This window comes from Mobula hypostoma, chromosome 18 (assembly GCF_963921235.1).
Source record: "Mobula hypostoma chromosome 18, sMobHyp1.1, whole genome shotgun sequence".
In the NCBI taxonomy this organism is placed as follows: domain Eukaryota; kingdom Metazoa; phylum Chordata; class Chondrichthyes; order Myliobatiformes; family Myliobatidae; genus Mobula; species Mobula hypostoma.
The window spans coordinates 43,612,524-43,637,939 of NC_086114.1; the positions used below are offsets into that span (position 1 = coordinate 43,612,524).

General features: G+C 42.7%; 1 pseudogene; it reads left to right on the forward strand.

Moving 5' to 3' along the window:
- Positions 1–24,698: 24,698 nt before the first annotated feature.
- LOC134358258 (sin3 histone deacetylase corepressor complex component SDS3-like) lies at positions 24,699–25,089 on the forward strand (annotated as a pseudogene).
- The last annotated feature ends 327 nt before the right edge of the window (positions 25,090–25,416 follow it).

Genomic DNA, 25,416 nt, shown 5'->3' on the forward strand with positions numbered 1-25,416 from the left:
AAGTGAGATTGAAGTATTTAGTTGTACAAGCAAGAGAAAATCTGCAGACAACACACACAAAATGCTGGAGGAACTCAACAGGCCAGTCAGTGCCTATGGAAAAGAGTACAGTCAACGTTTCAGGCTGAGGCCCTTCATCAGGATTGATTATTTCTTACCTGTGAAAACCTGCAGATACTGGAGGAACTCAGCAGGCCAAGCAGCATCTATGGAAAAGGGTAAACAGTCAACATTTCGGGCCCAAGGCATTTATCAGAACTGGAGAAAAAAAGATGAGAAGTGAGAGTAAGAAAGCGGGGGGAAGCAGAAGAAGAAATATAGGTGAAATTGGGAGGGGTGAGGGGTGAAATAAAGAACTGGAAATTTGACTGGTGAAAGAGATAAAGGGCGGAAGAAGGGGGAATCTGATAGGAGAGGTCAGAAGACCATGGAAGAAAGGGAAAAGGGAGGTGACGGGCAAGTAAGGAGATAAGATGAGAGAGGGAAATGGGAATGGGGAATGGTGATAGAGAGCTGGGGTTAGGGGAGGTGTGGACATTACCGGAAGTTCGAGAAATCAATGTTCATGCCATCAAGTTGGAGGCTGCCCAGTCGGAATATAAGGTGTTGCACCTCCAACCAGAACGGGGCCTCATCATGGCAATAGAGGAGGCCGTGGATTGACATGTTGGATGGGAATATGGGAATGCGAAGTGGAATTACAGTGGGTTATACATTTATAAATTTTGTTTTGTTTGCCACCAGAAAGTAGTCGCAGGGCTTCACATGCGCCATTTTAAACCAGAAAATATAGTAGCAGAATTAGGTTATTTGGCCCATAGCATCTGCTCTGATATTCTATCATGGCTGAGTTTTCTTCAACTCTATTTTTCTGCATTCTTCTCATAAACCTTCACCACCTTATTGATAAAGAACCTTCAATCTCTGCCTTAAGTATGCCCAATGATGGACTCCAGAGCCCTCTGTGGCAATGAATTCCACAGATTTACTACCCTCTGGCTGAAGAAATTACTCTTTATCTCAGTTCTAAAGGGACATCCCTTTTTTCTGAGGTTGTGCCCTCGGATCCTCGACTCTTCCACTAATGGATACATCCCCAACACATCCACCCTATCCAGGCCTTTCAGTGGCAGGTGGGTTTCAATAAAATCCCCCCTCATCCTTCTGAACTCCATGGAGAGCAAGTCCAAAGATATCAAACAATCCTCACATTCCTAGGATCATTCTTGTGAACCTCCTCTGGACCCTCTCCTTTGAAAGATTTTGAAAGATTTATGGATCTAGTTGTTAAGAATTGCTCACTCAAGTCTGACCTGAGCATTGTGATACAATCTCGCTTTATTATCGGCATCATTTCAATCCTTTGAAGCATACATATTAGTTTTCAATAACATCGAAGTATATAAGTAGGAATGGACCACTCGCCCCCTCTAGCCTGCCCCACCATTCACCTATCACCATGGCTGATTGGCCATGATCTGCCCAAGTTACTTTGAACTTTGATTTATGGAGAACTGGCACAGAAAAGCTGAGGCCTTGGGAAGATCAGACATGCTAATACGTGAATGGTGGGGCAGACTAGAGAGGCTGAATGGCCTATTCTTACTCCTATTTTCTTCTGATGACATCCAAGTATAACATGAATGCCTCTTAGCCCTAAGGAATTCAGGCCAGGAATATTCTGCTCTGTAAAGAATGGAAATCAGTGAATTAAACATGGATCCAGTTGTTAAGAATTGCTCATGTCGAGTCTGACTTGAGGGCTGAGATGCAATCTCGCTTTATTGTTGACATCACCTCAATCCTTTGAAGTATTTCTGACTCATTAATAAATGCAGCTTGTGTTGGTCTACCTACCACTTCTTCCTATTGGTTTGCTTGCATGTTGCCATGGTAGAATAGTCTTCTAAGCACGGCGCACTCTAATTTCAACACTTTTAATGCATTAAACTTAGGTGAAGAAAACGACTATGGGTAACGATGAGCAGAAATGTAATTGTCAAGGGGAATAATTACAGATTTATCTTACAAACCTAAAGATCAGGCAGCATATTTATTTCGCAACAGCCTTTCAATTACAGTTGAGAATTATCAATATGAGTAAGTTAATGGCCACTGGCAGGCATGTGAAGAATGTTGCACATTGAAGCGATACTTCTAATGAATTAAACATACATTTTCAAATATGCATAGGAATTGACTTTAGGGGGCAGTATATTAGTGCTTTTGAAATAAACAAGACATAATTCAAGTGTCTTTATTTAGTCTTAGCAAACCTTTTTTTTTGTTTCTAGTAAAGATTTACTTTGCAGTAGGTTGGCAGTGGTCTAGATATGATTGTCTTACTCAGAACAGCAGTGAAGAGGATCAAAAGTCTCCAGAGATGAGAGTCACGCATTTTCATATATACTGCTGTAGATTTAAAGTTTGAAAGGAGCAGGAGCATTGAAGGTCCCTGGAGTGAGAATGGGTACTTGCATGGGTAGTGTAGCACCCTGCAGGGGCGTGAATATATTCCTTCAGGTACACATCGATGACAAAGCAACAGGAAGTGGCTGGGAAAGTAGAAAAGGAAATTAGGCAGTCAAAATTAGCACATCACTTTGCTCCGAGCAGCATGACTGCTGTCAATATTGCACTACTGTACACAATTCCATGCAAAGTCAAAGAAAGATAGCAATGTTTGTTAACATAAACCTCCAATATTTTACCGGAAGGGAAAATTAAAGAAAAATTACTCAGGGATTAACAGATATTGAAATACAAAAGGTAGTTTCTACAGCCTACCATGAAGGATTAACAATTGAATGGGTAATATACTGGGAAGGTAGGAGTTTCTTTTTAATTAGAGGTAATAGAATATACATTCGTAGCCACCTAATAATGTGGCCATTGAATGTAGGTTCATGGGCTTCTGTTGCTGTAGAAAATCCACTTCAAAGTTCAATGCGTTGTGCATTCAAAGATGCTCCTCTACACGTCACTACTGTAACATGTGGGCATTTGAGTTTTTGTTGCCTTACTGTTAGCTTGAACCAGTCTGGCCATTTTCCTCTCATTTTCAAGGCGTTTTTGCCCCCAGAACTGCTACTCACTGGATGAACTTCTGTTCATCTCACCATTCTCTGTAAACTCTAGTGACTGATGTGCGTGAAGACCCCAGAAGTTTCTGACATACGTAAACCTCCCCGTATGGCATCAACAATCATTCCACGGTCAAAGTCAGTTAGATCACATTTCTTCCCCGTTCTGATGTTTGGTCTGAACTACAATGGAACCTCTTGACCATGTCTGCATATTTTTATGCAGTGAATTGCTGCCACATGATTGACTGATTAGGTATTTGCATTAACGAGCAGGTTTAGCTAATTAAGTGGAATATACAACTGGATATTGAGGGTGAGAGTTGGATGTCTATTAAAGTGGAAATTGCTAAGCATCTTAAAAGGAAGATTACAAAGTGACAGAGGGAAAGGATGAGTCAGTCATTGGAATAAGATAAGTAGGTAGGTCAAAAATCCTAGAGCAGGGAATGCAGAACATTTTCTTTACCTATGGTTTTTTTTAGAATTTCCTCAATCTCACTTCATGGTAAACTGGATAGGATCCATAGGACTAGAAAAAATTTGTCTGCCTAAATGTAGACACGGCAGCAATGCTTTAAAGGAACAGACAATCTGCTGGAGGAACTCAGTATCTGCATCTGCTCAACATCTGTGGGATGAAAGGAATTGTCAATGTTTCAGGTTTGAAGCTCTGCATCAGAATGGATCGGTTTGTTTGTAGCTCCAAATTCCAGCACTTGCAGTCACTTGTGTCTGCACCATTTTAAATGTCTGGACAATTCACCCAAGAAGACCTCATATATTAGAATGGTCTCATTTACTGAAACAAATGGCAGATCAGCTTTAACATTTTATAACAACAAACCCACTTATTCTTCGGAGGAACTGGATGTTTGGAATTATATTAAACAAACGTGGAGCTGAGATAACTCAATAGGTCAGCCAGCATCTATGGCGAGGAATGAACGGTCAATATTTCGGGCCAAGAACCTTTTATCACAGTCTCAGCCAGAAGTATGGACTTGTTATTCCTCTCCACAGAGGAATCCTCCAGCATTTTGTTAACGCGTCTCTGGACTTCCAGCATTTGTAGAATCTCTTGTGTTTTGGAATTGAGATGACATTTAAGTTGTTCCTGGATCACCTGCATTGAATTGAACCTGCATTGCCATTCAGCATACTGTGAGATCAAAGTTTGCAGATGACACTGAAGTAAGTAGTGTCATGGAAAGTGAAGTTAGTTATCAGAAACTCCAGGGGGATTTTGATCAGCTGGTAAAGTAGACTGAGGGATAACAAATGGAGTTTAATTTGGAATAAGTCTGAGGGTTTCCTCATGCATGGTAGAGCCCTAGAGAATGTTGCGGAACAGAGTACAAATACATGTACATGGTTGCCTGAAAATGGTGCCACAAGTATACAGGGTGATGAAAAATACCTCTGACATGCTGGCCTTTATCAATCAGCACACTGAGTAGAGAAACTGGGATGTTGCCGCTATAAGAGACATTGGTGAGGCTGTATTTCGAATAATGTGTTCAGTTTTGGTAATCCTGCAGTAGGAAAGATGCTGTTAAGCTGGAGAGAGTGCAGAAGAGATTTATTAGGATGCTGCTGAGACTCCAGTGATGGAGAGAGGATGAGAAAGTTAGGGCTTTATTTATTGGAACATAGGAGAATGAGAGGTGATACTTGAGGTATATAAAATAATGAGAGACATATGAATGTACTCAGTCCTTTTCCTAAGAATCAAGAATTAGAGGGTATTGATTTAGAGTGAGAAGGGAGAGATTTAAGAGGGACATCTTCTTCATCCAGAGGAATGAGCTGCCAGGGGAAGCGGTTGAATTGGGTTACCTCCCTGGTCTAATCGGCCATCCAGGAATTCAACAGAACCTGAAATTCATCAGATGATTTTGGCAGCCATCTACTGTATGTCCCAGGACCTCCATGTCTTCATCTCTGCCTGTTCTCATTGTGCCCAGAACAAGACATCATGTTAGCCTGTGTGGACCCGCTATGTCTGCTGCCTGTGCCTCATTGCTTCTGGTTCTACATCTTGGTGGATTTCATCACAAGTCTGCCTCTGTCTGATGGAAACACTAGAATTCTGATAGTTATGGATCAATTCGCCAAAGTTGCCCACTCCATTGCTCTCCCTAAGCTCCCATTGGTTCATGAAACTGCCACCTTCATGGTTCAACATGTGCTCCGCAGCTTCCCTCAGGACATAGTATCAGATCGAGGACTACAGTTCCCGTCTTTTTTTTTTAAAGACTTTCTGTTCTCTTGTATGAGCTACAGTCAGCCTCTCATCTGTTTTCTACCTCCAATCTAATGATCTGACTGAGAAAGTGAATCAGGATCTATAGACAAGCCTGCTCTGTCTTACCTCTTCCAACCCCACGTCCTAGAGCTCCCAATTGCTTTGGCCAGAGATTGCCCACAAAACCTCCAATTGTCCTCCACTGGTCTGTCCCCCTTTGAATGCCAGAAAGGATCCCAGCCACCATCTTCCCTGACCAAGAGATTGATGTGGGGGTTCCTGCTGCTGAACAATTGGTCCAGCGGAACAAATGCACAAGGAGATGGGCCAGGACTTCTCTGCTGCATGTTCAGAAACAACATGCCAGGTAGGTCGATCAGCTCCACAGACAGCAAGGCCTCTCATTCCAGGGAGCAAATCTGGCTGGCATCTAGAGGTCTGCTCATGAAGATCGAGAGCCACATGTTGGCCCCCTCACTATATTCATAGTGGAGAAAGCTACCAACAAGGTCTCGTATAGTTTGTGCCTACCATCATCAATGAAGATCCACCCAGTGTTCCATGCTTCCCAACTTAAGCCAGTGTCTACTCTTCCTGGGGTCCTGTCATCCTCAATCCCCCTCTTCCCCACCTTGTGGATGGTTTTCTTGGTTTATTCTGTGTGGCATCTTCGAGTATCTCCCCAGGTGTGTGGCAGGGTCCCCTGTCTCATGGATTGGGAGGGTTAAGGCCCTCAGGAACATTTTTGGCTTCCGGCACATGACAAGTCCCTCATCTGGGACTTCCAGCAGGCACAGGTCTCTGATACCTTGGGAGCTGTGCCTGGGGGGTGGAGGGCATCCTGTCACAACCACAGACTCAGTCACGGGGTTTACGGAACGGATCTGCAATCATGCTCGTGAGTGGGCTGTGGGACAACTTGACTATGTAGACCATTGAACAGGCTGAGTCATTCCATCTTAGAGGTTCGCCATGTCTGCCAGTATGCATGCATTGTCACCGAACTGAGCAGGCTGAACCTGGAATGTCAGCTCACACAGTTATAAAAATTCCCACAACTGCTTGAGTCACTGGAGTAACTACCTGTGGAGAAATACTCATTTCTGGTCCAGATGCAGGATTCGGGGCATTCGTGACTGAAGCTGTTGAAGGGGAGGATCTGGGAGTTGCTGGCAATGGGCCTGACATGGCTAAAGACTGCTGAATTGCATTTGCAAGAGTCGTAGTGGCTCTCGCCTGATTCTGGCTGTCGGTTGTAAGCAACCAAACCACAGCTGTGAGAGCAGTAATGGATGCCACCTAATTCCAGCTGTCTGCAGTGAATTACTGACCTGTCGTTGTGACAGCGGACACCTGTTCTTCCAGCTGTAACTGTGCTTGCCGCTCTAAAGGTAGCTGTTGCACAGTGTAAGAAATGTTGGTCAACCCAGCTTCTACTAATTTTAGTTTCTTCTTCACGAATTTCAATTTGATTTGGGCTTGTTCTAAGAGTACCTGTCGCATTGCTACAGTCACCTCGCCCAATGCAGCTTCAACCGACTGAGATTTATCTCCTATCTGGCCCAATGAACTAAAATGTCAAGCATGATTGAAACCAACAAGGATGTGAGTGTAAGGTGAATGGGTGTTAAGCATTGTCTGCCTGCATTTGATCGGTCTCTCACTTGGGTCTTGGGCAAGGTTTGATCAATGCTGTTTGTGGACAGAAGCAGGTCAACAGTTTACTGTCTTTAATGTACAGAAAGAAAGAAAAAAGAATGATAAATGCTAGGCCAACAGGACCATTAACTGGAACTGTCAAACGAAAGCTAATGCCTACAGAGTGGCTTGGCCATCAAAGATCAATACTACTAAATACCGCTGCGAAGTAGAGTCAGGCTAAATGGTAAATTTTCTTTTCTGGGATGAAGACAACAGTAAGCAGGGAGCATTGATGTTTCTCTGCATTTGCTCAAGTTGCAACAAGACAGGAATGAGAGGAAGGGAGTTAAATACCACCACAATGAAACACTAATTGGTAGGAACGTGCATAATGACAGGCGTGATTGCAGAACCTGTTCTGCAGCCTGTCTGTGCAGGTGCGCAGACCCCATGGTAGAGTCCATGGTTGTGACAAGGATAGATCCTCGGAAATGTTAGCACTTAGGAAGTTGCAGCTGCTCACCCTCTCCACTGCTGATCCTCCAGTGAGTATGTCTCCCGACTTCCCCTTTCTAAAGTCTACAATCAGTAGTCAAAATCCCATGATAAACACTGAATGGACACCTTTTCTTTGAAAGAAGGTTATGAAACCATAGGGAAGTGGCTGTTCGGGTAGAGATTCTGATCATTTCTAAAGTGGATTGAATAAGCATTTGAGAAAAAGCTGAATAGAAGCAAGTATAGGGAAAGGATGAGTCAGAGGAATGAAATGAGTAGGTGGATCAAAGTGAAGACCCAGCCGTCTGTAAGCAGGGAAGGCTAAATGTCTTCCTTCTCTGCCAGAATGTTTCGCTGCTTCTCACCCATTTCATATTGGATTCGACAGAATCCACAGTACAGGGAAAGACGGGGCAGTGGGACTAATTGGTGGAGTTCGAAAAGATAACGGTGGGGAAGTTGGCCTCTCTCTGTGCGCTATGCTTCTGAGCAGAGTTGCTTTGTGTGGATTAGAGGACCTGACAGATAAGAGCAGCAAAGGTTTGTAATGAGGTGGAAGAGCTGACAGCCACACTGCTTCCTGTCACGACTTCTGCTCCTGGTCGTGGTAAACCAAGTGGAAATGCCGCGCATGCTGGAAGCGATTCAAATTCAAATCTGAGTGTGAATTCCTCTGAAGATGGTCAGGATTTATCCTGTTGCTATGCTATTGATGACTGAGTGTTGCTAGGCTATTCATAAAGGGTAATATAAAAAGCATTGCTGAGGCTTTGAGGCAATTTGATGCAAAGACACTTGAAAGGCTGTGTTTTACAAACACCACTTTTCTTCCACTGAACAGGTGGAATCAAAGGGTGAGATGCAGCCCATGTGAGAAGCAGTGAGCAGAAATTCATAACTGAACCATTACAGCTGTTTTCTTTCAAAACTTGGCAACTCCTGATTCCTGAGTAGGGTCCCAAACTTTGCGCTCAATGTTGGCGACGTTTGCTCAACAACTGCTGCCTGAGTCCTACCCACTCAATCAGAGCTGGCAACAAATCACACAAAAAATGACTGTGAGCTCAATTATCTGCTTAGTGTGTGTAGTGTGCAAACACTCCTTTGCAGCTACATATCCTAACTCCCTCATGCAAGGAGTAATCCCCTCTGTTAAACTCTATTGTCTATTTTCCACCACAGTAAATCCACCAGACCAGGGATTGGCCATAGCTTGAATCCGCTGATCATAGATCTGAGCAGTTCCTGGCACAGTCCGTGAGGCTGTTAAATTCTGTATACATTGTTCTGGAGAGGTTTAAATGCATGCCATCCATGGTCCGGTGGCAATCGTCTTATGTCTGTGATGGAAGATTTGTGGTTCAAGTCCCACTCCAGTACACAAGACCTAAGACTAATACTCCACTGTTAAGGGAGTGCTGTTTATCCATTTGGAAAAGATCTGGAGACCTGGTGTCCATTCATGTGGATGTTACAGTCCTTGTACTACAATATGGAAAATGAGTTTAGTTATCCACAGCCTCTTGTTTAATAGTTATCCCTCAGTCAACATCACTGAAAGACAGACAATCTGATTACTTACATAGATGGATTAGGGGAAGGACATTCAGCCTCTCAAGTTGCTTTCCTATTCTATAGGAAGATGGCTAAAGGATTGTAGCTTTAACTCTAGACTTCTACACCAGCACACGAATCTTTCAGCACCTTACAAATATCCACATTCTACGTTAAAAACATTCAAAGAATCTGCTTTCATTGCCCTTTGTAAAGAAAAGTTTCAAAGACTCGTGCATATAATACTGGAGGAACTCATCATGTCAGGTAGCATCTCTGGAGGGGAAAAAATTATTGACATTTTGGGCAGACCCTTCATTATCCTCCTTTGGAATGCGACCATAAGACCATAAGACATAGGAACAGAATTAGGCCATTTGGCCCATCAAGTCTGCTCTGCCATTCAATGACAGCTGATCTTTTTTTCCTCCTCCTCAACCCCATTTCCCAGCCTTCTCCCCGTAACCTTTGATGCCATGTCCAATCAGGAACCTATCAATCTCTGCCTTAAATACACCCAACGACCTGAACATCTGCATGTGCAACAAATTCCACAAATTCACCACCCTCCGGCTAAAGAAATTTCTCCACATCTCTGTTTTGAATGAACGCCACTCTATCCTGAGGCTGTGCCCTCTTGTCCTAGACTCCCCCACCATGGGAAGTATCCTTTCCACATCTACTCTGTCTAGGCCTTTCAACATTCGAAAAGTTTCAATGAGATTCCCTCTCATCCTTCTAAATTCCAGCGAATACAGACAAGAGCCATCAAACGTTCCTCCATTAATAACCCTTTCATTCCCAGAATCATCCTTGTGAACCTCTTCTGGACCCTCTCCAATGCCAGCACAGTTTTTCTAAGATGAAGAGCCTAAAACTGTACACAATACTCAAGATGTAGCCTCACCAGTACCTTAAAAAGCCTCAGTATCACATCCTCGCTCTTGAATTCTAGACCTCTTGAAATGAAAGCTAAAATTACATTTGCCTTCCTCAGCACTGACTCAACCTGCAAGTTAACCTTTAGGGTGTTCTGTACAAGGAATCCCAAGTCCATTTGCATCTCAGATTTTTGGATTTTCTCCCCATTTTGAAAATAGTCCTCCATTTATTTCTACTACCAAAGAGCATGACAATGCATTTTCCAACATTATATTTCATTTGCCACTTTCTTGCCCATTCTCCTAATCTGTATAAGTCCTTCTGCATCCTACCTGTTTCCTCAACACTACCTGCCCCTCCACCAATCTTCATATCATCTGCAAACTTGGCAACAAAGCCACCTATTTCATCATCAAAATCATTTATATACAGCATAGAAAGAAGTGGTCCCAACACCGACACCTGCAGAACTCCACTAATCAGTGGCAGCTAACCAGACATGGATCCTTTTATTCCCACTCACTGCCTTCTTTCAATCAGCCAATGCCCTAATCATGTTAGTAACTTTCCTGTAATATCACAGGCTCCTGACTTGGTAAGCAGTGTCACGTGTGGCACCATGTCAGAGGCCTTCTGAAAGTCCAAATATACAACATCCACCGCATCCCCTTTATCTATCCTACTTGTAATCTCCTCAAAGGATTCAGGTTTGTCAGGCAGGATTTTCCCTGAAGGTAACCATACTGACTTTGTCCTATCTTGTCCTGTGTCACCAAGTACTCCATCACCTCGTCCTTAACAATTGACTCTAACATCTTTCCAACCACTGAGGTCAGGCTAACTGGTCTATAATTTCCTTGCTGCTGCCTTCTCCTTTTCTTAAAGAGTGGAATGACATTTGCAATTTTCCAGTCCTCTGGCACCATGCCAGAGTCTAATGAATTTTGAAAGACCATTGTTAATGCCGTCACAATCTCGAAGGCTACCTCTTTCAGAACTCTAGGGTGCAGTTCAGCTGGTCTGGGTGACTTATGTACTTTTAGGTCTTTCAGCTTTTTGATCACCTTCTTCCGTGTAATAGTAATTGCACCCACTTTTCTTCCTTCACACACTACAACATCAGGAATACTGCTAGTGTCTTCCACAGTGAAGACTGATGCAAAATACTTATTTAGTTCATCTGCTATCTCCTTGTTCCCCGTATTATTTCTCCTGTCCCATTTTCTAGTGGTCCCATATCCACTCTCATCTCTCTACTTAAAAACAGCTTTTACTATCCACTGTGATATTATTTGCTAGCTTGCTTTCGTATTTCATCTTTTCCCTTCTAATGATTCTTTTAGTTGCTCTCTGTAGGTTTTTAAAAACTTCTGAATCCTCTATCTTCCCACTAATTTTTGCTTTGTTGTATGCCCTCTCTTTTGTTTTTTCATTAGCTTTGACTTTTTTTTGTCAGCCATGGTTGTACTATTTTGCCATTTGAGTATTTCTTCATTTTTTGGAATACACATGTCCTGCAGCTTCCTCATTTTTCCCAGAAACGCACACCATTGCTGCTCTGCTGACATCCTTGCCAGCAACTCCTTCATCTCTCATATCACTATAATTTTCCTTACCCCACTGAAATACTGCTACATCAAGCTTTGTTTTCTCCATAGCAAATTTAAGTTGAACTCAATCATATTGTGTCATCGTCCAGTCCGTGAAGTCCTCGTTTCGGTTCACGGTCCGGTCTGTGGACTCCGGACTCCAGGTCTTCCAGCTGTGCCTTGTTTCAGTTGGGCTTAATCATAGGCTCCTGATGCTCATCTTGAGGCTAGGAATTTAAGTGACCCTAGGTTCGAGTGTGGTGGCTGGTTTGTCTTGTCAGTATCCTGTTCCTTGCCTCTGTGGGGTAAGCCAGGTTGGCTTTGTCGTTACCCTACGGTTGGATCTGTCCGTGCCTCTGTTGGGTAAACCAGGCTGTCTTTGCTGTTACCCTGAGGCTGGACTGTTCCCTTCTCTTCCCTTCCCCTTCCTTCTGGAGCTTTGCCTGCAACCTGCATCTGGAGCCTTGCCTGCAACCTTGTCAAGTTCAACCACTGGAGTGAGCCTTGCTGTGTCAAGATAAGGAACTGTCTATTGTTGAGTTGGAACTATGTCTGTGTCCATGCCTTTGTTAGGTAGGTCCGGCTGTTTGCTGCTACCTAGTGTTGGGAACCGTCTGTGTCCATGCCTTCAATAGGCAGGTCCGGCCTTTTGCTGCTATCTAGTGTTGGGAACCGTCTTATCATGTTCAGCATCCTGTGTATGAGTCCCGGCCCTACGTCCTGTTCCCAAGGAGGGGTCCAGGCTCTGTGTTCCATGTTCCTGTTCTCCCTCGACCAAGGCTCTGTGTTCTTGTCCCAGCTCCTAGTCTGCATCCAGTCATGTCTGTAACTCTAGTCTCTAGTCCTGTCCTGTTCCTATTACTTCAGTGTCTGTGTCTTGCATTCGGGTCTGCTCCCAGCGCGCCCCCTTTATGACATATTGTGATCATTAGTTCCTAAGTGTTCTTTTTCCTTAAGCTCTCTAATTGCTTCCGGTTCATTACATAACACTCAATCCAGTATAGCTGATTCCTAGTAGGCTCAACAACAAACTGCTCTAAAAAGCCACCTCTAAGGCATTCAACAAACTCACTCTCTTGAGATCCATTACCAACCTGATTTTCCCAATCGACTTGCATGTTAAAATCTCCCATGACAGTCATAACATTGCCCTTTTGACACATGTTTTCTATTTCTTGTTGTAATCTGTGGTCTACATCCCAGCCACTGTTAGGAGACCTGTATACAACTGCCATCAATGTCAATTTACCCTTGCAGTTTCTTCATTCAACCCACAAGCATTCAACATGTTCCGATCCCATGTCACATCTTTCTACCGATTTGATGCCATTCTTTATCACGCTTCCCGCTCTGCCTGCCTTCCTATCCCTCCAATACAACGTTTAAACTTGGACATTCAACTCCCAACTACAATCATCCTTCAGCCACAATTCAGTGATGGCCACAACATCATACCTGAGAATCTGTAATAGTGCACCAAGATTATCCATCTTATTTCTTATACTCTGCATATTGAGATACAGCAGCTTGAGTACTGTATTTGCTACCCTTTTTGATTTTGCATCCATAATGTACTGATACTCATCTTGTTGGCTGGCACTGTGTCCCATCACCTGCCTTCCCTTCCTGACTGTCTCATTGCATGCTGTCTTTAGTTTTTTACCATCCGTCCTATCCTGAGTCCCATCACTCCAGTTCCCACCTGCCTGCCAAACTAGCTTAAACCCTCCTCAAAAGCTCTAACAAACCTGCCCATGAGAATATTGTTCCCCCTCATGTTCAGGTGCAACACGTTACTTTTGTAAAGGTCATACCTCCCCAGAAGAGATCCCAATGATTCAAGAATTTGAAGCCCTGCCCCCTGTACCAGCTTCTCAGCCACGCATTTATCTACCGAATCATCCTGTTTCTACTCTTACTGGCGCGTGGCACAGGCAGCATTCCAGAAATTACTACCCCGGAGGTCCTACTTCTCAGCTTTCTACTTAGCTGTCTAAATTCTCTTTTCTGGACCTCTTTGCTTTTCCTTCCTACGTCATTGGTACCAATATGTACCAAGACATCTGGCTGCTCCACCTCCCTCTCAGAATGTTGTGGACATGATCTGAGACATCTCTGGTACTATACCTTGAATTCAGTGTATATGAGGCCATAAAACAGGAGCAGAATTGGGCTATTTGGCTCATCAAGTCTGCTTCACTTGTTTCATTCTGTTTTGGTCTTGTTTGAGAAATGATAAGGGATCTCATCAGAGATTCACAAGACTGATTGCACAGATGGTTGGTTTGTCACACGAGGGGAGATTTAGTAGATTAAGACTGTATTCAAAATTGAGAGGTGATCTCATCGACGCACAAAATTCTTAATGGGTCAGATACAGGGAAAATGTTTCATTTGGCTGAGGAGTTAAGAACCATGTTGGGAATAAGATGGTTGGAACTGAAAAAGGAGGAAATTATTAATTTAGGTTAATTAAGTTCCTTAAGATTGGTTCTTTGAGGTTGTCATAGCCAGGGAATGTGGTGGGGATAAAATTCCATTACCTATTAAATGCTCTCAAATGGTGTGCATCTCAAATAGCCTCTGAAAACCAAGGCCAGCTCCTGGCCTTCACATGTGGCTCAACCACCAAGTTCAACAGAACCATTCCTACTGACAGGAGAAGAGGCAGAGATGGGTTAATGGTGCCTTAAAACCAATCCCTTCGGTCAGATGGGGTTTGTAGGCTCTGGTTGGCAGCTCAACTAGGAGAAGGAGAAATATGATCTCAAGCCTCTGCTGCTTTGCCGCTTTACCCATTCATGGGGAAGACTTTGAGAGTAAACCTCAAGGAAAAATCCAGAGCTGGATTCCCTAAGGCAGTCCCACATTGAGTTCAATGCCGATTGACAACTCCTGCGACACCACTGGTGCCAAGCTGTATTGGTCTCTGCCAATCTTTGGGACTCATCAGCTGCAGGGGAAGACGGAGCCTGCTGCATGGGCAATGTCTTGCTCTCCATATCATACTGCCCTGGCTTGCATATCACATAGACAGCTAAGATGCAATATTGATGGTCAACCTAACCAACAGAGGGCCTCAGAGACCAAATCAAATGGTGGTGAACATGTGGGATTCTCTCACTTAGGCAGCTGAAGAGGCTCAATTTTTGAATTCATTCACAACAGATAATGTTGGATTTCTAGACATTAAGGGGCATTCAGTCCTACACTTCAGCATCAGCATCATGCTTCCTTCTTGATGTGCTTCCATACATCTTGATGCTTCCCGATGTGCTGAGTTTCCCCAGCAGTTTGTGTGTTGCTCAAGATTTCCAGCATCAGCAGAATCTCTTGGGTTCATGACAGCCTCAGTTTTTGTCCTCCAGAAGTTAATAGCACAACGTTCTGTCTCACTCATGAAACACTTACCAAATGTACTTCAAGCAAGAATATACAGGAGTATCTCAGATACAGATATATAGTCATCAGAAATCAAAATACTTTTCAACATCTAAACTGGAATTCTGGTTTGCAAAGGTAATGTATAACGGAATAGACAGTGTTACTCCAGAATTGGCCATAACACAGCAGGTTGCTGGAAAGTTTAAATCTGTGTTTGTGAAGCTGTAACCTCTGTATTCAATACTAGACACAAGGTGGGGGAAGTGGGCACCAAATAATATTACCATTAATGAGGAATCAATGATCCCAGAGAAAGTGAATGTGTCTCAGCCACAGCTGAGACTCTTGGTCCAATACTAAAAGAATACCTTCCACTAGGGTACATAAAGGTTCAAAAGAAGGTGAATTTGGCCATGGTAGCTGAACAGTTATATTACTGAGCTATTAATCTGGAGGTCTGGAGCAATGATCCACAAACATAAGTTGAAATCCGGCAATGGCAACTGAAAAGTTTAAGCCAAGTGTATTAAATAAACTTGAGGTAACAAATGGATCCTGGCAACATGACAAATTGGTTGGGCTTGGGTTCGGTCAACTTTGATATATGTTTAGTTTCACTGTGACTGGGTTTTAATTTTACACCTGATAGTATTGATAATAGTGACCACTCATCCTCCAGACAGTTGTAAACAGTTCCTTGGTAAACTAGCATCTTATTGGAATGGAAATACACTATCGATACTCAGTCCCATTCAATAGAGGATTCCAGGTTGGCTTCTTACTAAAATGGCCCACAAAATGTTTTGGCTAAATAACAATTAAAATGGATGTTAAGAGATGGGTTTACCAGCAAAATCTAGCATGGATAATTTCACTCAGCTCAACCCTGAATTGATTTCACAACCTATGAACTCATTTTCAAGGACTCTACGATTCATGTTCTCAGCTTGCTTTCTTTCTTTCTTTTATTTACTTTCATCATCACTATTTTTTAATATTTGCACAGTTGGTCCTCTTTAACACATTGCTAGTTTGTCAGTCTTTGTTCATGTGTAGTTCTTCATCGGTTCCATTGTTTTTTTTTTGTTCTGTGAATGCCTGCAAGACAATGAATCGCATAAATCTGATAATAAATTTACTTTGAACTTTAAAGTCCATTTTTTAAAATTTCTGTGTGAGGTCTTGTATTTTAAACAAGTGAGATGTGTTCAATTTTCATCAACTAAACCATGAATAGGACTTGCACGGTAAATATTAAGGTCTGAAAGTGGTGATGCAAGAAAATGGACTGGTGAAGCGGGCATTTAACATGCTTGCCCTCCTTGATCAGGGCACTGTGTTTATAAAAGTAAGATAAAAATTAGCTTTCTTTGTCACAAGTATGTTGAAAAGATACAGTGAAATGTGTTGTCTGAGTCAAATCAACTCGGCAAGGATTTTGTTCGACAGCCCACAAGTATCACCATGCTTCTGACACCAATATAGCACCACCACAACTCACTAACCCTAAATGAATGCTTCTGGAATGTGGGGGGAAACTGGCGCCCCTGGAGGAATCTCACACAGTCACAGGGGGATAGGTACAAACTCCTTACTGACAACGGTGGAAGTGGAACCGGGTCACTGGCATAATATATCACTACGCTACTGTGTCGCAGCTTCGTAAGTCATTGGTAAGACTGCACTTGGAGTATTGTGTGCAGTTCTGGTCTCCCAGCAATATTGATGAGGTAGCTACTGGGATTGGGAAGGCTTGAGTTATAAGGGGAGGCTGGATAGCAGGGAATTTTTCCAGGAGACTAAGGTGTGACTTCATGGAAGTATATAAAATCATGAGGGGTATTGATAAGGTGGATGGTCACAGTCTTTGTCCCAGGGTAGAGGACTCTAAAGCTGGAGGACAAAGATTTAAGAGAGGAGGAAGAGCTTAAAGTGGCAATTTTTCTACATTGTGGGTGGTGGATATGTGGAATAAGCTGACAGGGGAAGTGGTCAAGGTGAATGAATGGTATAATCTGGGGGAAGTTTATGGGAATATACAAAGAATAAAATATGGGATCAGGGATCACTGTAACTGCATGGATGATGACTGGCATGAACTCATTGGACAAAATGTACATACTCCACACATACTATATCCAGCATTGAACATGGGGTCTCTGGAACTTTGAAGCCCTCTACCTGAGAAGACAGGTGAATGTTTTGATTAGTGCAGATGAAGTCTGATATATTTGAATTGTTCCACAAACTTTAGGATTTGCAGCAAATTTGAAAGTTGTTGGAGGCTATGTGATAACATTGTGAAGAATGCAATACAGTTCCAAAGAGAACTTGCCCTTTCATCTCTCCTTGCCTCCGCACTTTCCCTTCACTATCCTCTATCTCTGTCATGCAGGCAAATCTTTTCATCAGAATCCCTGTAATATTCATAAATAAATCATATATTTATAATGAAATACCATAAAGCTTTTCTAACGCCTTTACCTTTTAGACTTTCTCAAGGGAGGAAGCAAGAATCAAAGTATTTGTCTTCATTCCCCAAGGAAACCCTCACGGATAAAGACTTGGGAAATATTCTCAGCTCTGTGTGTGCTTTAAGCTGGTCCATTATAAAATATACAGTACTTTTTATTCCAAACACCAAAATCCTTTGATCTGACATATTTTCACGTTAAACTGGTTGCATTTCCTTCCTAGATCCCATCACAAGGACCAGTGATCATGTCTTTCTTTTTGAGGAACTTTCAGGGAGCATTTAAAACAAAAGCTTCTCTTCTCTTCTGAACCTTCACACTATAAACCTTTCATGAAGACTATTGAAATGCCACAGTTGAAATAGGGGAATAAAAATAAATTAAGAAGTTTAGATCTTGTGTTTATATACACTTAGTTGCAACTTTATTAGGGACGGGAGTGGAATCTGATGTGATCTTCTGCTGCAATAGGCCATCCATTTCAAGCTTTGATATTTTGTGCATTCAGAGATGCTCTCCTGCACATCATTTTTGTAATGCATGGTTATTTGAATGAGTATCTCCTTCCTGTCCGCTTGAACCAGTCAAGCCATTCTCCACTGACCTCTTTCATTAACAAGGCATTTTTGCCCACAGAACTGCTGCTCACTGGATTTTTTTTTTTGTCTTTCACGCGATTCTCTGTAATCTTTAGAAACTATTGAACATGAAAATCCCAGGCGATCAACAGTTTCTGAGATATTCAAAACAGCTCATTTGGCACCAACAATCATTCCACAGTCAGTCACCTGGATCACTTTTCTTCCCCATTCTGATGTTTGGTTTGAACAACAATTGAACCACTTGACCATATCTGGTGCTCTAATGCATTGAGCTACTGCCACACAATTGGCTAATTGAATATTTGCATTAACAAACATGTGCACAGCTGCACCTAATAAAGTGGCCACTGAGTGTATGTACAAAATGAAAATGGTGCAAATTCAGTGAAGTCTATACGGGATGAAAGTGCCTGATTTATGATTAGTGGTGGGATTAAATAGCCATTAAACATTTCTTCCTCATTGTGTTAAATAAAACAATTACACACAGCTGTTAAAGAGTGTTTAATCATCCTCTTCCATCTTCCACAACAAACTGAACTGTAATATGCATCAGCCTCCCTCATGGACTACTTAAAGAAGGTGGGCAAACTCTTCATGCACTCTCCTTGATTAACTAGCTGTGAACTAAATGGGTTGTTAGGCCATTTTGGAGGGCAGTTAAGAGTCAACACCATTGTACAGGGGTGAGTACTTCTAAAAATACCAGAACTAAGGAAATCTGATTTTCTGCCCTAAAGAACTTGAGCAAGTTAGATGGGCTTCTGTAGCAACCTGCAACTTTGTGGTCATCATTGCTGCAACCAGACTGATTTAATTAACTTAGATCATATTACTACCAATGCAGATTTAAACTTGGGATCTATGCCCATTAGTTGCAGTGTTTAAATTACTGACTTGTCTGTAATACAAAATGAACATTCAAAGTTTAAAGTAAATTTATCATCAAAGTATGTACTACTCTGAGATTCATTTTCTTGCAGGCATTCATCATTGAACAAAGAAATACAATAGAAGTGATGAACAACTGCACACAAAGACTGACAATAAACAATGTGAAAAAGAAGACAAACTGTGCAAATAGAAAAAAAATGAATAAATACAATGAGCTATAGAATCCTTAAAGGTGAGTCCATAGGTTGCGGAATCAGTTCAGTGTTGAGGTGAGTAAAATTATCCACACAGGATTAGGAGCTTGATGGTTGTAGTGTAATAACTGTTCTTGAAGCTATTGATATGGGATGTAAAGCACCTGTACCTCCTTCCTGATGGCAGCAACCTGAATACTGGGGTTCCTTGATGATGGATGTTGCTTTCTTTTGGAAGTGCTCCTTGCATATGTGCTCAATGGCCACGAGGGCTTTTCCTGTGATGGACCACTTTTTTAGTCTTTTTCCTTCTTGGGCATTGGTGTTTCCATACCAGGCCATGATGCAATCAGTCAGTATACTCTCTAGTGTTCATCCTCAAAACTGAAGAAGAGATGTTTAATCATCGACTGACAGAATGCTTTTGATCTTCATTTTCTGGGAGGGGGATGGGGGGGTTCATAGAAATATTAAAAGATCTCTTTATCACCATGGAGATTGAGATCTTATACAGTGTTGTTACTCATGAGATATGAAGGAGGTTTGACGGTTCCATTATGCAGATATTTTCATTGCAAAGTTTCTCCCCTGTTGCTGTGATCAAACCTTAGAGAACAAAATCAAAGATCCATCAATTTAATTCTTTGGAACAACAGACGATTTAAGGCAGCAAAATCAGAATGACAAAGTGTTGGTTAAAAATGCAGCCCAGTTCTCTCGTTGGATTTTGTTCTGCATTTCAGATTTGGGTAATTCAAATATTTGGACAGGGTCCAGTCTCTTAAGTCGAAGCCTATCCAAGCTGTTGGACTGCATGGAGTGACAAGCAGCTCAGAAGAATTCTACAGGGTTAGGGGAAGGCAAGGGAGATAGAGTGAGGCGATGTGCTCAGGCAACTCATCAAGGACAGATCGTTATCAAGAACTCTTCAATAAAACATGGTCTTCTGGCTCAGCGGCTTAAGCTGTGCCTTCGACTGCTACAGTCGTGCAAGCAGAACTGATGAGGAAAACCTGTTATTTCACTTGGGATTAATGCTTCGGATGCAGGCCAACATGTCGAGCCTCGGCTGTCATATATATCTTCACACACTCATCCGTGTCATGGGACAAGTCGACAGGGAAACCGAGTGGAAGGGTTGGGATCTGGCATAATCCATCCACAAAGCTAGAGAGGGCTGGATATATTGTGCAAGGCAGCACTCTGAACAACGGCAAGGATTGTTTGTTTCGTTACGGGGATGATCGGCTGTGTGATTTCCAAACGAGACTTCCTGTGCTTGTTCGACTATGATTCTGCTCTCAGAACCACAAACCATAAAGTAGGCTGATGACCTGACTTCAGCAGCATTAGATGATTTATCCTTTCTGTCTCTGACTGGTGGATCAAGTTCCCCAGCAAACTGAGACACACAAAGAAGGCATCTTTGTTCTAATGCGACATGCAAAATGCTGCAGGAACTCAGCAGATCAGGCAGCATCTATGCAGGGAAATAAACAGCTGACGTTTTGGGCCGAGACCCTTCTTGCATTTGGTAATTGCAGAGTATGGTAGTGTCATGGTTAACATAACACTTTACAGCTCCAGCTATAAGGTCAGGGGGTCAGGGTTCAATTCCCGCTGCTATCTGTAAGGAGTTTAGATGTTCTCCCTGTCAGCAAGTGGATTTTCTTCAGGTGCATCAACTTCCCCCCCTCATTGCAAGGGTTAAGATTAGTGAGTGGTGCACATGCTATGTTGTCACTGGAAGCACTTAGGAGCTGGCCCAAGCACATCCTTGGACTGTTTTGGTCAAATGATTCATTTCGGAATATGTTTCAATACACACTGAAAATAAAGTGAACCTCTCTCTTTTTCTAATATATATTAGGATCAGGAGCAGGCTATTTGATAAATTGACCTGTTCCACCATTCGAGAAGTTATGGCTGAGCTGTCAGTAAACTTATTCCTACCTATTCCTAGCAACCTTTCACCATCTTGCTTATCAAGAACCGATTTTACCTCTGCCTGAATGAGTCTGCCTCCACAGGCTTTTGAGAGAAAGAGTTTCAAAGATCCACAACCATTTGAGGGAAAGAATTTCACCTCATCTTAAATGAGCGATTGCCTATTTTGAAACAACATCTAGCCTAGTTTCCCTCATAAAAGGAAGTAACCTCTCCATATCTACTATGTCAAGACCCCTCGGGATCTTGTATGCTTCGAACACATCACCTATCACTCTTCCACAATGGGCAAGGCACAAGTCAAGAATGTGACAGAATAATTTCCATTAACCTGATTAAGGACAGCTCAGGCAGTTCTCAAGAAGCTTGACACCGTCCAGAACCAAATAGCTGGTCAGTTGCAACCTCTATGCTGTCCCAAACCCTGCATAATGTTGATGAACATTCATAGTTACTCAGTGAGTCTCATATATAAAACGATTGCAATTACCCACCAAGGGTTGTCTCCGAGCACTTCCCAAAGTGACCACTACCACCACCAAGAAAGACGAGGGCAGCAAGCGTATGAGAGCACAACCATGTATAAGGTTCTCTCCCTTCCATTGATTTAGATAATATCATATTTGTTGTGACTAGATCGGATAACTGTCTATCCAACAGAACAGCACGGTGATATATCTCGTAGAGCTGCTATCTCACAGTTCAGCAAACCAGGTTCAGTCCTGACTGTGGATGCTGCCTGTGTGGAGTATGAAAATCCTACCTATGACTTTGTGCATTTCATCCAGGTGCCTTTGTGTCCTCCTGTGTCCCAAAGATTTGCTGTTTGGTAGCTTAACTGGCCAACGTAATTGTCCCTTGTGTGTCAGTGAATGGTAAGTTCTGCAGGGGTTGATAGGAATCTCGGGGGGGATAGTGGAGGATTAATGTAAATGGAGATTGATGGTCATGGGGTGTCATTGAGACAAAGGGCCTCTTCCTGTGCTGTATCACACTATGGGTGGCATAACGGAAGCACCTTCAGCAGGACTGCAGCTCTTCTAGAATGTGGCTCACTTGCTTGAAGAGGTTGTCGGCCTGCTACGTTGCCGCCAGAAGCATGGCAATACTTGAGGGCTGCCCTCAGCTCATCCTTGGGCTGTGCTGGTTGTTGATGCAAAGGGCACATTTCACTGTGTGTTTCCATGTTTTCGTGTACATGTGACAACCTAAACTAATCTAATTCTATTACCTTCTCAGGGGCCGTTGAGGACTCAATTAAATGTTGGCTTTGCCAACAATACCAGACTTTGAAAAATGATGATGTAAAGCAATCATTTAAGACCGTAAGACTTAGGAGTAGAATTAGGCCATTCAGTTCATTGTATCTGCCCTACCATTCAGTCATGGCTGATCATTTTTAATGCTGGAATGACACTTAAAACCATGGCAAATAATTCAAGGGGGAATTAGTTATAGCAGAATGGAAGAAATGCACAAGGATGGATAACTGGCTTCAATCCCAGCTTGAGATTGGATGGTTGAGGGCTTCAGGTTCCGAAGACTAATCATCACCAATAGCTTGTCCTGCTCTAATCATGAGGATGCTCTGGCTAAGAAAGCACACCAGTGTTTCTACATTCTCAAAGGGCCAAAGAAATGTGGCTCATCCATAATCATTCACCACTCTTTATAAAGACACCGTTGAAAGTATCCTACCCAGATGCATCACAGATTAATGTAGCAACTGCTCTGCCTGAGTTCACAAGAAAATGCAGAGTTGTGAATGCAGCCCAGCGCATCACAAGAAAAAGAGCTTCCCATTGATGGACTCTATCTACACTTCCCACTGCCTCAGAAAAGCAGCCAAGGTAATCAAAGGTCCCTATCACACTGTTCATTCTGTCTGCTTTCCATGCCAACCCCCAACCCCTTCAATCAGGTAACAGCTGTCAAAGCTTGTGTACCGTATAGCCTACATCATAATAAGGGACTGCTTTATGTTTTAGTAACACATCGTTGCATGCGCTATCAGACGCGTATTGATCTGCGTGTGTGCTGAGTTTGGTTTCTGCCAGTAAAGTACCATGAATCTTAGCTCCCGTCTCCAGCGTTTTTATTAATAGCATTGTTGTGTAACCAGGCCACATACACAACAAATTGGCAATGAGGTTAATGAACCTACATCGTATCAGAACGCCGTGTTTTAATTGATAATGACACTCGGAAGAAGAGCACAAGGAATGAGCCAAGGAGCGGGAGAAGGAGGCAGAGCGAGGCCACGAGTCTGAAAGGAAGTGGGAGCACAGCCGGGGTCGGGAACGTTGGGAGACCAAGAGACACAGTCAGAGCCGCAGAATGTCCAGCCCAGACCACAGCTGGTGCTGACCCCCAGGGGCTGAGGGACTGCCTGCCCCGGAAGGGAGATAAAAAGGAGTGACACCCACACATCTAGACATCCAACAAAAAGGACACAAGAGCCAAAAAGGAAATTAAGGGGAGAACAGGACTTAATTAACATAACAAAGATGGCGATGATTGGAACCATTACAGCATTTGATAGTGGCATTCAAGACTGGGCAACTTATATTGAAAGAGTGGAGTTATATTGTGAGACTAACAGTGTTAAGGATGAAAAGAAAACCAGCATCTTACTCAGTATTATGGGAGCAAAAACATACGGCCTGCTAAGGAGCTTGTTAATCCCTGAAAAGCCAGCTGACAAAACGTTCAAGCAAACAGTAGACACTCTCCAACAGCATTTAAACCCCAATCCACTGGTCATTGCTGAAAGATTTAAATTTCACAAACCTAATCGGAGCAAAAATGAAAGCATTTCTGAATATTGTGCTGAATTGCACAAAATATCAGAACATTGTCAGTTTGGAGCTGGTCTATCGGACCCATTGAGGGACAGGTTAGTGTGTGGCATGCACTGTGAAACCACACAGAAGAAACTTCTGTGTGAAAAAGATCTTGCATTCGAGAAAGCGCTAAACTTTGCAATATCAATGGGAACAGCTGCACGGGGTGCTTCTGAGATACAACAAAAATCTCTGGAATATGCCACAAACAAAATGTCACTGAACAGGAATGAAGGAAAGAAATATTACCATTGTGGAAACAGGTCACATGATCTGGATGACTGTTGGTTTAAAGACAAAGAATGCAGAAACTGTGGCAAACAGGGCCACACTGGCAGAGTATGCAAAGCTAGTCAACAGCAGAAAAAGGACAAAATACAGAGAAACAAGAAACCCCAGAAAGGAAGATACAAGGTACACAAAATGAGAGAGGGTATTTCTGATGAAAAGGGACTCCAATGAAAGTGAATTGTCTTGTCTGCAACTTCACAGCGTGAAAGAGACAGATGATCAAAGAGTGATATGGATCATTCCACAAGTGGCCGACGTGAAACTGAAAATGGAGTTGGATGCAGGCTCAGCTTTAACAGTAATCTCTGTATACAACTACAAACGACTGTTTTCGCACATACCTTTGAAACAAACTAAACTTCTGCTAAAGACTTACACAGGACAGAAAGTGCATCCTGAAGGCAAAATTAAAGTGACTGACCTACAGAGACAAAACACAGCAGCTGAACCTCTATGTACGGAAAAATGGAGACCACCATTGCTGGGACGTGAATGACTCGGGAAAATCCAGTTGGATTGGCACACCATCAAGGCACTAGATGTGTCAACAAAGGAGGGCAGCTCGGCGGGGAAGATGTCCACAGCTCTCCTCTCACCCATTGTCAACTATTACAATGACGAGGAGGAACTAGACAGCGTTGACGATGAGGACGTATGCAGTATCTGTGGCCACAACTCCGATGAAGATACAAAGGATGCAAGGGAGACAGATATTGCCAACATGTGGGATGATGAAGACAACCTTGAAGTAAGAGAGCAGATGTACCGGGAGAAATTGACATTTCTCAAAAGACAGCTACAGCAGTTACAGGAAGGCACTTTGCAGGAGTATCAGAAAAGGATAAAGAAACAATACAAGGAAAGAATACAAAAATGCAGAGCTTTTCCTGCAACTGGAGACAGAACAAGTAAAAAGGAATTATATTAAAGAGAAGAAAGTAGCAGTGAAGGAATTTGAAGATAAAATGATTGAGTTAGAAGAAAAGAAAAAGATGATTGAGAATGATAGGCTAACAATGGAACTCACAGGAGATCCTATGGAGGTAAAGCCAATAATGACCAGGAAACTAAGGAGAAGATCTAAAGACCCTGTTCCAATTACAGGCAAAAGATGAAAACCTGCACCTGTGCAGTTAAATTACTTATTAACAGATGAACAGATAATGGAAGATCTGCGAACTCTCAATAAGCTTAAATCTCTGAAAAGACCAGCATCTCCGTCTTCTCCTGAGCATCTTCCCAGCACTCCTGCTGAATCACCAGCACAAAGATATGAAGCATGAATAGAAGAT